The 13,078-nt window shown below is 38.5% G+C and overlaps 1 protein-coding gene and 1 long non-coding RNA gene across 2 annotated transcripts in view; one reads left to right on the top strand and one right to left on the bottom strand.

Annotated features, from left to right (window-relative positions):
- nrg3b (neuregulin 3b) overlaps window positions 1–13,078 on the top strand; it is a 202,481-nt gene that overhangs the window by 152,253 nt on the left and 37,150 nt on the right. The window lies entirely within an intron of this gene.
- Window positions 398–12,709, bottom strand: LOC122971982. Its single transcript, XR_006399609.1, has 3 exons — window positions 12,699–12,709; window positions 5,950–5,954; window positions 398–541 (listed from the first exon to the last, which is right to left on the bottom strand). It is a non-coding gene; the product is annotated as an uncharacterized LOC122971982 (long non-coding RNA).

The following is a 13,078-nucleotide window of genomic DNA, read 5'->3' as shown; positions in this document are numbered from 1 at the left end:
AAAAATAGCCTTTACTCAAATGAAAAACTCACCAATAGGTAAATCATAAAATATTGGTGTATTTACAGAGTATATAGTAAATATAGATCACTGTCCATACAGAAAATCTATAGGGTTGACATCTGCTGTGAGACTGTGAGGTTATTTCTCCGGCTCAATTCTCTTCCAATTAGCATCCCAGCTATAACTTTGCTCTACCGCCTCATTTTTCATCTCCAAATGTGAAATCCATTCCTTAAATCTTTTAGGGGGGATTTTGTTTTCTCTACTGCCTAAGGACTATATTTGTTTTCTGTTCCTGTTGGATCTCACATTTGTGCTCTGTCAGAGTATTGACCTGCTTATAGTGTGGTTAATATTAACTCTTTGGCTGCATAACTGTTAAGATTATAATTTAAAAGAGGACATATCATGCTTTTTGTGATCTTCTGTTATTTTTATACTGTTATGATGTCAGATGTATATGTTAAAAATGGTCAATTGTCCAAAACCTGAGGTTAACATATGTAATAATGCTCCCTGCAAGTCAAAAGCCAGGGCTCTGAGTGCTTCATTTGCAATGTTATCTCTACTTTCTTGTTGTGATAATGTCAAATTTTTCCCACATGCCCACAAAAGGCCATCCACTCTGTAGACTTTGTTGCTAATGTTGTTCCAGGGGTTGTTCACACCGTCCACTTGCATATTTCGGATCAGATTTGGGCTTGAACATATATGGATGTATTTGAGAAATTTCTATTTCGAGTAAAGAATGAGAAAAAGAAGTGAAATCCTACTACTACTGTTTGTTCACATAACCTCCCGAGCCATCGGAAGTTGGCCGAGGGGCAGCTTCCAGGAGCTGGCCAATCAGAACAGAGTTTGCTCATCAGGGGCCTTAAAGAGATAGGAGCTAAAACAGCCTATTTCAGACAGAGGCTGAACTGAGGGGCTGCACAAAGAGCCAGTATAAGATAAATAAGGAGTTTTTTGAACTGTAAATCATGCAGAGATATTCCAGTAGAGATCCAAAATATAAATAAAGACTTAGATATGTGCATGATACATCCCTTTTAAAGGTGACATAAAAGATATCAGAATGCTAAGAGGACTCATATAATAGTATGATTTTCTGTTAAACAATATAAAATGTTAAAAATGTACATTGTAAAATTTGGTTGTGCATTTTAATAACTCCTTAAGGATGTTAACATTTGTGACTTGACTAGATTCAGATTTGTACAATCAGATTGTAGGCACAGCATGGTTGCCATATTCAGATTGTTCAAATATTCTATTGGGAGTCTGCAGTATTACTCCAGTTTTTTCTTTCTAACTTCTGTGATGCCCCTGAAAGCTTTCACTCTGCAATAACCACAGTGCTCTCTAAGTGGCTGCGGCAGTCAATCGTTTGAGTTTGACAGTGTTTTACATTTGCACATTATTAAGGTAACTGCAGGTGCGAGAAACTATGAAAATTTAGGTCTTATGAAAAAAAATGTCTACTTCACTCATTCTGATTTATGATTGGAAGCATTTAGGATCTATTCAGCCAGTATTATACTGTGAGATATTGGATAGACATAATTATAAAGGCACCATGCACAATATGAGTTTAATGACAGATTTTAAGCTTGGCTAAGATGTCATTCATTGTGTATGACAGTGTACTGCGTAGCGTCTCTGCCTGCAGGGTAAAGAAATGTGACCATCTATTCAAGGCTGGCTGGCTGGCTGGCTGGCTATGGCAGTCAGATTGATCACAATGGGAGCAATCTCTTTTTTTTCCCCAGACACTTGTTTGGGTTCTGTTAGAGGCTAGTGTAAGCTGTTTTAGTCGTCTCTATCAGAGCACACTCCTCTAAACCTCTTGCACTTGTGGGCAGCCTGCAGAAGTAAACATACCACATTCGACGCACAGGAGGCACAGTAGCTTTGTGCAGCCAGTCACTTTAAGATGCCCTCTCCTCTCTCTCTGTCTCTGTCTCTGTCTCTCTCTCTCACACACACACACACACACACACACACAATCACCTTATTACATTGTGCCTCAGTGTGAGAGTAGTTATAGAGGACCCTAATCCATCTTTTACAGCTGATACTGTAGCTGAGCCAGAGGGTTTGGCTTCAAGACAGTTCATCTACAGACAAAGCTCAGCCTCGACTGTGTTATACAATCTTATGTGTGTTTGGGTATTTGTAATTGTGTGTGTGTGTGTGTGTGTGTGCGTTTGTGTTTGTGGGTACGTATAGGTCCTTTGGAGTCCATTAGCATTTGCAATGATTTGAACTCAATCATGCTGAATGTAGCCGACAGGATTAAGGTTGTAGAGGCAGATGTCAACAGCATCCAAAACATTGGGCACAAAAGGCAGCAGTGTCCTCTTTCTTTTACAGAAAATCATTTTCAAAAAACTGCAGTGTCCCCACTCAACCGTGGGTGGGCCTGTGAGGATAAAAAAAAGAGCAACAGCTCAGCTATTTACAGACAGAAGACAGAACGTTAACCCGGTTCGACCTCTTTGATGAGCTGTATATGAATGCAGATCAGTGGAAACACCTGGAGCCACGTGGTGTTGTGGTTTTTGCACTCTGTTACGCATCACAAAGAGGAATGATCTCCCAGATACACACACACACACACAAAAGAGAGCCAGATTTGCACCATGTGGGAGAAGATGAGAAGCAGGGGAAATGGGCATAACTAATATCATTTATGTTTGTGGAGAAAACCACAACATAATCCTGCGCATATGATAATAGTATTTACTTGCAACTCTTGAGGGCATTCACATTGTCAGTGTTTTCTACCCACTTTTGATGTAAACTTATTGAGCGTGGCACAATGTCATATGTTGGCCAATCACTGTGTTTGTTCTATTGACTGAAAGTGTTACTGTCAGTGTGAACATTCATGTGGAACAGTGGTTATTCACAAACAGGAAAGTTATAAAGTGGCATATTGAGTATGTTGCTTTCAACTATGATTATGCTGTTTGCCAACATTTTTACCAACAAATGCAATTACATATAACTTAATTATAACTTGCAAATATGTGTATATATAAAATGTGTGTGTATATTGTATATTTTACTAGTCCTTTTTCCTCACTTTTTTCATGCTATTTGATTTAAAATATTGATTTTTACTCGTTTTTCGTGTTTTATTCTTGCTTTTTGTAAAAGCTGTCTGCATCTTTGCTGTCACTGCCTAATAATAATTTTAAAAAGCAAAATTGCAAAAACAATGTAATTCAGGCTGGGCAATAATATAATATTGTCTATCAAATGTCATGATCATATGATCATGATAGTTGTCCTTTCTCTAAATTAATGATTCAGGGAAAACTGACATTAAAAAGTAACAAAATTAGTTTGTTGAGTTTTTTGTTTGACACACATAAACAATTTCGCCTTATGTATTACATGCATTAAACAACAGTTTGATTGTTTTATATGTTATTTTATATTTACCATATTGTCATATATATCAATAGTGAAAATATCCTTGCTACTATCATGATAATGGTTTTGGCTAGGGCTGCAACTAACAATTATTTTCACCACAATTTCTTAAAGCCCAAGCAGATGTTCTCAAGTTGTTTGTTTTGTCCAACCAGCAGAAAACTCAAAAATATTCAATTGACACTGATGGGGCAGCACACCCTATGTTTCTTAGAATAAAGAAAAAGTAGCTGAACCAACCATAGGTTACTGTTTATCTCTCATAAAGCAAAGGTGAACTCAAAAACAAGGCGAAATGCCGGATGTTTTGGTTCCTGAGGAGACCGATAATGACAGTGTTTGAAAAAATTGGTGATACTCTATGTCAAGTGTTAGTAAAGTGTCCTGTAAAAGAGATCACATCTTACCTCCCCACAGTCTCTTATCCTATAATCACAGTATAATCATCTTTTAATGACAATGCCTTCTCCTTTAAGACTAAATTGCTAGTCTACAGAAAAACATCCCTCTCACCCTCATCTACATTTAATTCTACGCTTATTTACAAACTGAAGCACTTGTTTAGGTAAAGGTCATTTCTTCTCAGTTATCTCTCCACAGCACCATTACTGTTCTATGTACTTTCTATGTACTGAATACAAGGAAATGGAGATTAAAAGCTGTAACAGGGCACATTCTTATGCAGCTACTGGCAGTGGGTTTTTCAGCATCCTATGTTTTATTTTTTAGTGAGTTTGTGCATGTTTTTTTATGCTTGATTGCCTATACCTATGAAGTGCTTTTATACATTTTACTATTGATCTGCAGTGATGGAGCTTTTAATTAACACTGCCTTGTGGATTTTAATCAACTTAAGTCTCGTCTGCATCAGGGTCACACTTCATTCTCTGAGGACACAGTATACTAGAGACATCCTGCTGCAACAGAATACACAGAATCAAATCGCCGGGCTAACATTAGATCTTAAGTTGCCTGTCTTTATTCGGAGGGACTACAACAAAACCCTGATTTATGGTCATTCAAGTGGAGTTAAGAAGGAAGTGGAAAGCGGAGGTAAAATGGTTACAGAGATCGTCCAGTCCTTGTGGAATAAACTTGATGAGCTACAAGGAAATTAGCTTTCTGCAGGACTACAGAGACACCTGCGTCATGGTATTCTTGGCTCACCATGCAGGACTTGGATAACAATCTGTTCATAGACAGATTTGGTACTCGATATCACCTTGATCGGAAAGCAGAGGTGACAGGAAAATCTCATGGAGAGGGCGTGTGCCTCTATGTCAGAAAGCACTACTGTAGCTCTGTGACTGTCAGAGAAAGGCTCTGTTCCCCTGATGTTGAACTTCTATCAGTGTCTCTCCATCTACTCTATTTACCCCGTGAGTTCCCACAAATATTGATAACAACTGTGTATCCACTGCCACAAGTACTATATTTGATATGGCGCAAAAACTACAGTCCATTTCAACTGAAGCACCAAAACTCATATTTGGAGATTTTAATCATGTGTCCCTAAAAAAGTCTTTGACAGACTTCTACCAATATATATCCTGTCTAACCAGGCAGAATAAGACATTCGATCTCTGTTATGGTACAGTTAAAGGAGCAGATAATCAATCCCTGTGCTCTCCTTAGGTTCTGCCGACCACAACTGTGTGCTCCTTCTCCCCACATATTAAACTGTCCTAAAGGTATAATGTGTGAATTGGCCAGAATTTTAGTTAAAAACATTAACAAATTAACTAAATATGGGGTGATATGCCCACTATTTGTTTGGATCAGGTGACCAATTCTTACACATTATACCTTTAGGGAGAAAAAATCAAGGCCAAAGAGGGTCTGAGGAATTCACTGCTTGTCTTCAGGGCTGCTCTGACTGCACCGACTGGGGGGTGTTCAAAGACTCTTGCAAGGGCATTGATGTTATGTTACCTTTTGTTAGAATATGATTATTCCTAGTGAAATGATTAAGGTTTATTCCAATAACAAACCTTGGATACAACGGCTGCTAGATGGCGTAAATGTAACTATAGTAGACTACAGTCGTTTTTGTTGGCCTGAATTTTAGACCTATACTGTTGTTTTTCTTGTGAGGATGGGCTGCTTGATCAGTTTGACTTTAGAGATGAAGTTGAGGGACTTAGATGTAAACTTAAAGACAATCAGCACTTTGTCCTGGAGCTGAGAGAAGTTGAAAAGTTCTTCCTTTCTCTAAAGATAAAGAAGAGCCCTGATCCTGACAATATCAGTGGCAAATTACTGAAGTCTTGTGCAAGGCAATTAAGTTCTATCTTTTATGATATTTTCAACATGTTTCTGAACCTACAATGTGTACCTAACCTGAGGAAGCAGGCTCTGATCATCCCTGTTCCTAAAGGCAGCAGCCCCAAAGCTTTTAATGACTTTAGGCAGGTCACCCTCACTTCTATTGTAATGAAAACCTTTGAAAAGCTTGTGAAGACAGAGTTTGCAAGGGAAACTGAGCATGTACTCGACCCCATGCACTTTGCCTACTGTACAGGACACACAGAGGAGTTGTGGATGCTACAGTCACCCTACTTAACCTTTTGTTTAAACACCTAGAGGGGAATAAAACCATGCTAGATTGCTATTTGTTGATTTTTCTTCAGCCTTTAATACTGTACAATCCTACATTTTAGCCATGAGGCTGACAGAGCATTTTGAGTTGAGTCACAATCTGGTGGGTTGGATAATGGATTTTTTGACAAACAGAACACAAAGGGTGAATGTGAACGGCATTTTATCAGATTCATTATGTTCTTTCCCCCCCCCAGGGCTATGTTCTCTCACCTTTACTTAATATTCTGTACAAAAACATGTGCCAAAGTAAGCATGACAACAGGGCTATACTGAAATTTGCAGATGATTCAGTCATTGTGAGTCTCCTACACGACAATGAGTCCAGGTCAAGTCATTGATGAGTTTGTCACCTGGTGTGATGAATTTTTCTTGGAGCCAAACATTTCCAAGACAATGGAAATGATCATAGATTTTAGAAGGCAGTCTTCAGTCTATGAGACTATGATCATTGAAGACCAGCATTTGTTTTGTCTCAGAAAACTGTCCCATTTTCACATTGATAAAACCATGATGATCGTCTTTTATCAGGTTTTTATTGAGTCAATCTTGTCTTTTTCCCTTGTGTCATGGTTTGGTAGTCTGTCTCTGCAAATACAAAAATTCTCTAAACCAAATTGTCAGGTGGGCTAGTAAGCTAATAGGTAAGTCTAAACTCAACCCATCAATTCTTTACTCGTCACAGCTGCAGTGTAAGGCGAGCTCTATTCTTCAGGACTGTTCTCATCCCTTACATAGCGAATTCCAGCTCCTTCGCTCCGGCTGTTGGTTTGTGGCCCCTAGGTGGAGAAGAAAACAATACAGAAATGCTTTTGTACCTGCAGCCATTGCACTACCAGACAAAGCTAGCACAAAATGATGCACTTCACCCATGCATGGCACTTTAAGCTTCTGAGTGAGTGGGTGAGTGTTTATGTGTGTGTAGAAGCACTTTGTCATGACCTTCTTAGGAGTTCTTATACGCTGATACTATTTTTGATACTATGATGACACTTGTTTTAATGTATTTTGTTTTGATGTCTTCTGAATCTCTATTTCTGTTTACCCCTGGTTACTAATAAAGAAGCCTTGAACCTGATATTGTGGCAAAAGATTAAAGCAAATAATTTGCACCATTACATGCTTTCGCAAAGGACAAGTGTTTCTTTCTTTCACACTGTGAAATGATCACTCACAGAAAAGACCTATAGTTGCAATACAGATTTGCTTTTTTATAAAAGATGATTTGTTCCTTATGTATATTTGAAAACATATAAAGGAAGTGCTTGTAAAAATGTACGTGAGTTCTCTCTCAGCTCTGTAGGACATCGCGTGTTTTAAATCCATTCAAGATTTAAATGCACTCGTCATGTTTCCTTAACATAACATGCAAGTGATCTGCATTACTCTGAGGATCACCTGCTAAATGACAAAAGGCCCCCCTTTTTACACTACGTGTCCGGACGAAAATATGATGTTACATACATCTCCACTTACCCATTACCAGGAGGAGGTGAATTATTCAGGTCACTCTTGCTCCTGCTATGCTGATGTCATCTGCCGCACCTAATACAACTCTTGCCACCTTTTGTTAAGTCAAGTGAAACAGGCTGTTAGCAAATAAAAATGGAGCTCAATCACTCAAGACTTGATTTTTCTATCTATTGTAAAGGTTCCAAACAACACAGTTGAATTTAATTACTTTTTTACTGGCACCAGTCCTAAAGGGGCATGTGAATGATATCAAAGAGGATAAGCTTTTACACACCTCGTTGACAAGCGTGGGCTCTAGAGGGTTTTTTCCCCTCTCTCTTGCCATCTTTCTTTATTACTGTTTAATAATCACATTATGTCCTCTCAAGGTATAGTTCAAACACCCCTGCTAAATTCGTAATGTAGCGCATCATAGTAGAGGCAGCCAACAGTCTGTGTTGTGGCTGTCTGGCAGTCACTTGCAAAATGGGAAGTCTAATGAATAATAAAGTCACAGAAATGTCTCTGGTGATTCATGAAGATATTGTTTTGATGGCTCTCATAAGCTCTTTGGTGTCTTTAAAATAGTCAGGATGATCTCAGGCAAAATATGTAGCCAGTTAACTTTCCTGCCACTGCAGAAATCCCATGGTAGGGTGTAAACAAATACATTTAACATCAACTGTTGGCAGTGGTTCAGCCTCAAACTAGGCCAAAGTCGACATTAGATTAACACATAACAAGTGACAAAACAAGTGCACTCTACTTATTTCCCCCGATTTGAGTTACAGCAGGTAAAATGTAGAGATTGACTCAATTTGCCATTTAACGAAACGTTATTAACCTATATCTGTTTCCCCCATACTCAAATGGCCATGTTGTGGCATTTTTAGTTTGCAGTATTTTATATAGAACAAAGTTGGTAGGTGAATTATTGGATAATTCAGTTTGATATGGTGTAATTTGTTACTCTTATTTATAGGTATCTCATCTTGTCCTTGTGTCTCTTTAGCATGTCCATTGAGCATGTAAGAATTATGTAAAAACGTACTTCCCTGCAGGCAAAATAAACAACAAACCTAAACCAGAAACAACACAGTACTTCATTTTTTTCTTTAAAAACCGGCCAAAACTGGAATATGAGCTGTTGGTTCTTTTGCTTTGGCGTTTCTAAACACATTAATTGATGATGTTTAGCAAACACTCCAGATGATCAACATAAATACAGCTGATGGATGATAACATTATCTCCCCCCCTCCCCATGTGCTGTGTTAGGCTTGCTCTGTGCTTATATTCACATATGAAGTAATTAGAAATGTCTTGTTCCAAATAGCAAAGAGAGTGGTTTTGTTTTCTATTTGTCCATCATGGAAACTTCTAGATGATCAATTACTACAAGTGGGAAAGCAAGTTCCTAGCAGAGGTTAATAGTACACAATGCAGATGTCTACTGTAGTATTATACAGGGTTGGGAGTGTAAATGTTATAAATATTTAACCTATGTGGACTGCTGGTAAAATTCATCCTTACTGTTCAAGAGTGTAGCTTTAAGTATTATTCTCTTCAAAACAGAATAGAATTTCCCAGTCTGTCAGTATTTTTTTTTTGTGTGTGTATGTGATTGTGTGCACATGCTCGCGTGCACACACATACACATCTAGAAAGAGAAAGCGAAAAGAAATCTCTGAAGATGAAGAGGAATACATCCCCTTCAGCAGCAACCCCCCTCTCTCACTGTGTCCATCTCCCCTCACCCTTTTCTTCCCCTCTGTTATCTCTAGTCCTTTGAAACAGCACCTGTTACCGACTCGCAGCTTGGGAGCTCTGTCGTGATGTAGTGTGCACTCCTACGTGATACAGTGCCAGCTCCCAGTTTCACATTCAGCCCTGCTGATGTGTGAGGCAAACAAGCCGGACGTCTTCATCCTCCAAGAGCCTAATGACTTTTTGGAGCATTTTGGATAGGGTGCACTCGACCAGAACATCTTGTGCTGTGTTGTTCTTTGTACCCATAGACTGTATAAAAATAATGGATGTAACCACCTTGACGTCACCCACTGGTTTATGGAATTATTTTGAAGCCTTGAATTTGGCATTTTGACCGTCGCCATCTTGGATTTTTGGAGCCAGAAGTGATGAGAAGTGACCATATTTGGATGAGAGGGTGGAGCTGACCGTAACGCTAGCTGCTAGCTTGGTTTGCACGATGCATTTACAGTCTATGGTTAAGTATGATAACACTATTGCTAATGCTAATTTTCTCTAGCTTAAAACCATTAAAACAAAATGTACTTACTGAAAAAACTGAACATTCGACTCCTTCGAGAGTGATTTTCCCATAGATTGCTATACAATCAGACTTGTTTTTAGAGCCAGTGGAGTCGTCCCTAATGACCGTTAGTGAGAATGCAGGGTTAAAGCATTTCCACATTGGCTTCACTTTTCAGACTCGGAACTACCCGCTTGTTTGTGACTATTGAAATATTTTTTTCTGCTAGTTAGCTCGGATGACATTTGATAGTAAATTTGCATAAGTGTGTGTATACGTTGATAAATGAAATGGCTGCAGCAGCCTTGTTTACTGTGTTAGCTGATGAAAATGTAATGATCCCTGCAGCAACATGAGGACATTGCTGCAGCAATTACACCAGAGTACAGCTCAAGAAAATGCAATATACTGTAAAAATTATATAGCGGGGACACAAAATGTATTCAGGATCCAAAAAGTTGTGAAATATTATTAATGGAATCAGGACAGTATAACTTTACTTAACTTTATCCACCATGTATTTATTACAACAGTAAAGAGGCCCATTAGTCAAAACCGTAAGACTACAGTTGTTTGACTGACAGTCTTGATTTTAATCACAGCATTATAGCACTAAAACTCATACATCATACTTTTCATGTCTTCAACTTTATTAATATGTTTTGTCATCACAGTAATTAAGTCTACTTAAATTTATGATGCCAATTATTTACTGTAACTGCTGTGGCCGCGTTATGTTTCTATCCACATATTTTCAGCAAGTTCCTCGGTGACAGCTATCTTTCTAGCTTTACCTCTTTTTTGGCCCCTTCTTGGTATAACATTAAAGTTTTGAACACAGACACAGCCTGGCAGCTGCATATCACTCTTGCATGTAAACAGCTCACACATAGTAATAGACATCCATCAAATTCGCTTAAGGTATAAATCATGTCTAACCTACCTTCTCTGCTGCACTGCTGCAAAAGACAGATAGGAATATGTATGGCTTATGCGATAAAGGCAGAAGACTGTCTTTATTGGAGGCATTTTGGCCTTGTATTGTGTTTTTTTTTTTTTACTATAGAACAATTTTGGCAGATTGGAGCCAACTCATAGCCTATTCTTCCCTCATAGCCCATCAATAACAATGAGAGAAGTGTCAGCCACTGATTAGGCTTTGATATTGAGAGTGAAGCAGGGATGGCTGTGTGCATGTGTGTGTATGCATGTGTGTGTGATGGATGTGATATATTTATGTGTGTATTTTTCTTATTATAAAAGAAACAAGATCTCTGGAGGTCTACTTATTTTTCTGCTCATAAAAAATGTATTTTAGTCAGTCATTCCGACCTTCCCAGTGGTAAAAATTAGGCAGTGGTGGAAATCAAATTCAGCGTAAATGGACTGCATGCCCTCCACCTTCTCCTATGCTGTATTTATACACTTGATAGAATAGGTGTGCATCGCGGAATGCAGCATGGGCAGTATATCTCAGAAATGAGCAAATTAAAATATCACAGTAGTCACCAAGCCTACATAGTGAATGGAATTTAAATAATTTATTTCAATATTTAGCAATTAACATAATGCCATATTGCATCTGTGCTGTCTATGCATATGCAAATCTTGATTTTATTATGCATGACTTGTAGGTCAAGTTATGGAAATTAGGGGTAACGCCCAATTCAGTAATACTTAACAACATCAACTGCGCCAGTTGGTGTGCCATATGAAACATGGCAGTGAGTCAAAAGACTTGGTGCAGTGTGATAAATGTGTCTATTGAGTGTGTCGAGAACCCCTGCTGCCAAATAATGATTGCCTTTGATGGTGAGACTGAAGAAAAGTCATTTCCAAGAAGTCAGGTAATTAAGGGAATCGGATTCAGTCGAACGTTATCTGTGTTTCAATTTATTTGTAGATTCTTCATGTTAACTTCCCAATCATCACGCTGATGATTGGATCAAGTGCCAAGTTTTGCAAGCATGCAGTGTTTCTTCCTCTCACTGTAGGTTTACTGGGTTTCTTTTCAGTCATATGTTAATGCCAGCTTGACTAAGAAGTTATTCATTTCATTTTGGCACATACAGCTAACGTGTAAAAGCTGGTGATATTAATGTCTTGCAGTTCAGGGATACACCGATTTGTCAGATTGAGGCTGTGACTGTGCTGAACCTTATCTTCTTACATGGCATAACCAAAATATTGACCCCTACAGGATTCCAAATGTTCTAATCGCTAATTAAATTTCCAATGCAGCTACTTGTGTCCTTAGAAAAGCATTTGCATTTAACTATCTCAGAATATAGGCACCATAAAAGAGATGAATTGCTTTATTTAATTTTTAGCAGTATATAATCTACAAAGCTACAAAAAATGAACTTAATTAAGTACTTTTAATGATATATCATCCCAATTCTTACTATTGGAATAGCAATGATAGAAAAAAAATCATGAATTATTAATTAGTGCCTCTTTATTTAATGCTTCATGATAGATCCAGATGAGAGAATACATCTGAGAAAACTACAGCACAAGGTCTAATTAATAGCTGCTCTGGAGCTTTCTATCAAATCACATGCTCTTCATGTGAAGAGCTCTTCATGTGTCATTTGAGCACCGTTAGCAGAGGGATTTTTTCAGGAAATTGTGGATTTTTCAGAGCAGTTTCTGAGGTCAAGAATGAACTTTGAACCTCAGATTTGAGAAGTTTTTAAAGGACTAGTTCAACCTTTTGCTAGATAGGCTTATTTGCTTTCTATAGATGGTAAGCTTAGCTTAGCATAAAGAATGGGGGAAACAGAGGGAAACAGCTGGCCTTGCCCTGATCAAAGGTGACAAAATCCGGGACTATTTCTTGGCTTGGTACAGTTTTTGCATGTCTACACTCTTAATGCTAAGCTAAGCTAACTAGCTGCCGGCTGTAGCTTCATTTTTGGCTGGACTGGCCACAGACCAGCCCTATAACCCTGTATGTCTGTCCATCACTAACTCACTGACTGAGTGATGAAGTTACACCATTGGTTGGCCAGCCCAGTGTTGGAATTTTCCCATTTGCCGTTGCTCTTTCAAAATGAATTGGCGCAAGCAATTTCTACAGGATTGCCAGCTGCCTGGCTGGAGTGGGATTTATATGCCATGGGTTTAATCACACGTATGCACATGCGCACTTAATCACATGCACCTATTTGGACTCAATTCACCATCAGGGTTTAAAACAGTATACAGTTTACACATGTCTCTCTCTCTCTCTCTCTCACTCACTCACTTAGCCAAATATATACATGAACGCTCATTCACTCACTTCAGGCATGGATTAACACAGTGTGGTG

This window comes from Thunnus albacares, chromosome 20 (genome assembly GCF_914725855.1).
Source record: "Thunnus albacares chromosome 20, fThuAlb1.1, whole genome shotgun sequence".
Classification (NCBI taxonomy): Eukaryota; Metazoa; Chordata; class Actinopteri; order Scombriformes; family Scombridae; genus Thunnus; species Thunnus albacares.
Note: the sequence above shows the minus strand (reverse complement) of the source record. Positions and strands in the feature narration are given on the sequence as shown.